Source organism: Macrobrachium nipponense, chromosome 44 (assembly GCF_015104395.2).
Source record: "Macrobrachium nipponense isolate FS-2020 chromosome 44, ASM1510439v2, whole genome shotgun sequence".
Taxonomy (NCBI): domain Eukaryota; kingdom Metazoa; phylum Arthropoda; class Malacostraca; order Decapoda; family Palaemonidae; genus Macrobrachium; species Macrobrachium nipponense.
Window position 1 is genome coordinate 6969280 of NC_087221.1, and position 3752 is coordinate 6973031.

Consider the following 3752-nt stretch of genomic DNA (forward strand, 5'->3'; position numbering starts at 1 on the left):
CTTACCAGTTTCACAAACTTTATGGATATAGTCAAGAACACAAGAACCCAGTTCATTTACTCCACGATGCCCATTGGATTCATCCCAGACATAACACTCACCATTGTTAGATTTCAAGTCATGAAGTGTAAAATTCAAAACATTCAACTTGGATTTGTAGTAAAACAGGGATACATCTCCTTTGGGCAGTTGGAATACAGCTTGCAAATCATAAACAGCTACAGCAGCATTTGATGATACTTTATCACTAGCTTTTTCAGATCTTGACAATTTTTTTTCAACTTGGTGCTGATCATACTTCTCTTGCAGATTATTTTTTTCCAGTTTTACTTGCAGTTTTACTTGCATTTTCAAAGGTTGCACATGTGTCACATTGATATTTTTTCGGGGTGAAAAAAGAAATATTGTAATCTTCAGTGAACACCTTGTAGAACATAGAGTAGCTCCCAAATGGTGCATTATTCTCTTAGCATTTTGAAACATAATCTCTATGGATATCAGCAACAGTCTTGCTTCCGTCAATGAAAACTCTCGATGTATTAGCCCTGAGGTAATGACTCAATTTTTGGAATGGAATCAATATGAGTCTTCATTCCGTCCTTGATACCTTCATCAACGGTGTGGTGATTACCGTGCTCACCTCTCAGATCATTTTCAATCAAATTTCCACAAACTTTATTCTTCTTTTCCAGGACTGTGCGGATAGGGCGGTCATTGATATCTAATGTGTTTATAAAAAACAATTTACACACCCTAACTCTTCCTTCATTCAATTTGAAATAAAAAGCATTGTTAGGCTTTCTTTGTTGTCTTGTACCTCCGACACGAACATAATACAATTTGATCAATTGCATTAGCAATAAACTGTCTTTGTTTGTCAATATAACCCAATTGCCAGTAGGATGCAAATATGGACATTCTTTGTTTTTCAGTAAATTTCATTGAGCACCTCAACCTGCATTTTTCACAGCAAGGCGGCTTTACTTTTCTTTCTTCCCATTCTTTTCTCTCTTTGGTATGCATTACATACCGTTTTCCTTCGTTTCGTAGTTTTTTTCTGGAGACTTCGCCCCCAATTTTCAGGTCGTTTCTTCCTTTTCGAACCTCTTTTAGCTGGGCTTTCTAATTCTTTGCTGACATTATTTCCAAGTGTAGCAGCGTCACTATTTCCATGTCTAGCAGCATCACTATTTCCAAGTGTAGCAGCGTCACTATTTCCAAGTCTAGCAGCGTCACTATTTCCATGTGTAGCAGCATCACTATTTCCAAGTCTAGCAGCGTCACTATTTCCAAGTGTAGCAGCGTCACTATTTCCAAGTGTAGCAGCGTCACTATTTCCATGTCTAGCAGCATCACTATTTCCAAGTGTAGCAGCGTCACTATTTCCAAGTGTAGCAGCGTCACTATTTCCAAGTGTAACAGCGTCAAAATTTTGATTCAGAGAAGAGTCATCGTCATTACTATCAACTCCTTCTGAATCTTTGTCATAATTTGGTTCATAGTTTTTATCTGCAACTGAATCATCAGAGTCTAGCACATCTGGTGATGCTGCTGCATGAGTTGATGATGAACTGCAGCTCTTTGACGAGGATGATGAGGAACTGCTGCTGCTGCTGCTGCTTGATGAAGAGGTACTGCTTGATGTAGAACTATGCCTTGATAATGAACTTTCCCCTGAATTTCTGCACTGCATTGTCGGCATCTCTACACTCTTGGTGTTCTGGGAAGAACTTGGTGGTGTCGTGTCTCGTGTTGGTTTGCTACGACTTCGACATTCTTTCCTGCAACAATGTAAGCAACATAATTATTATGTAACATGTATGTATTCTCTACAGTAATGATGTCAATTATAATTATTATACTTGCATTACGTAGGGGATATTTTAAAGGTCAACATTTTTATCATCGTTGATTTAATTATATGAAATAATAGACAAATCTTAATTAATCCTTCAGGCAGCAGCTTCATACCTGACTCAGAGACGACATTTTCCGTCACTTCAGTCTCCTGCGGCGATGCTGCCTCTTTTGTTTTTTCCACCGATTTCAATGCCAACTGTAACAGTTGTTTACCTCGACTAGTCATATTTACCTGTATTAAGATCAATTATATTGATTTTTAGGGCAATCACTCAAACTTTATGCTTAGAGTAAATTTCTTAACTGTAGCTTTAAACTTATCCTAGTAACATACTTTGTTGTAAGAACGACATAATCAAATATGTATCATGACTGAAATATGCAATTCTGAACAGTTTTGTTTCAATAATGTCATAAAAATATGTTAACTGAACTTAATAATTAATAAAAATATGGAATGTTAGTCCATATATATAAAAGACTAAAACTAAAGAGGTCAACCAGATTGCCTAGATCTAATTTCATATAGTCAAGCGACTGCTTGCTTGGTTGTAAGAATGACACAAAACAAAATATTTCGATTGCACTAACACTCTTTACTTTCAACAGCGTCATATTTTGATATATGTAGGCAAGAAATTGAATAAATATTGTTTCAATATCGCATTAAGTCTAAATAATTCACTGTTCAACAAAAAGTTATGATATGAAACAATTACTAACCTCGTCAGAACACTGTCATAATAAGAAATATGTCACTGTTGCAGGAACAATAACGATGCTTTCTCTACAACAGTCAAGACGCAAATGAAATACAATACTATGACAACCAAACGATAAGTTTGAATTTAAATGAGTCACTATGCCTTGAGCGACATCTAGCGGCCAGTTTTGCTACTAGAGTTATGGCGTTCTTACCACAAATATATATAGAAAATGGCAAATTCAGTGGTATAAATAACTCAAAATCTTGAATTTTTGAGTTATGGTCATTGGTTTTGAAATGAATGAGCGTTTATTTATTTATTTATTTTTTATTTTATTTATTTATTTTTATTTCTTTATTTATTTTTGTTTTATTTATTTTTTATTTATTTATTTATTTTTTTATTTATTTATTCTTTTTATTTTTTTATTTATTTTTTTTATTTTTTTTATTTTTTTTTTTTATTTATTTTTATTTATTTATTTTATTTTTTATTTTATTTTTTTATTTTAATTTTTTTTTTGTTTATTTAATTTATTTATTTTATTTTTTTTTCTTTATTTATTTATTTTATTTTTTATTTATTTTATTTTATTTATTTTATTTTTATTTATTTATTTATTTTTATTTTTTTTATTTTTTATTTTTATTTTATTTATTTTTATTTATTTTATTTATAGGTTTTTATTTTTTTTATTTGTTTATTTATTTATTTTTATTTTTATTTATTTTTTATATTTATTTTTTTATTTATTTTATTTATTTTTATTTATTTATTACTTTTTATTTATTTATTTTTATTTTTTATTTTATCTTTTTATTTTTATTTTATTTTTATTTTTATTTATTTATTTTTATTTTATTTTTCATTTTTATTTTTTTTTATTTATTTATTTTTTATTTTTTTATTTATTTTTTTTATTTTTATTTATTTTTTTATATTTTTATTTTTTTTATTTTATTTTTATTAATCAATTTTTTTGATTTATTTTTTCATTTATTATTTTTTAAAATTTATTTATTTTAATTTGTTTTATTTTTTATTTTTTTTATTTATTTTTATTTTCATTTATTTATTTATTTTTTTATTTATTTATTTATTTTTATTAATTTTTTTCTCTTTAATGTTTTTATTTTGATTTATTTATTTTCTTTAATATTTTTTTATTTTGATTTATTCATTTGG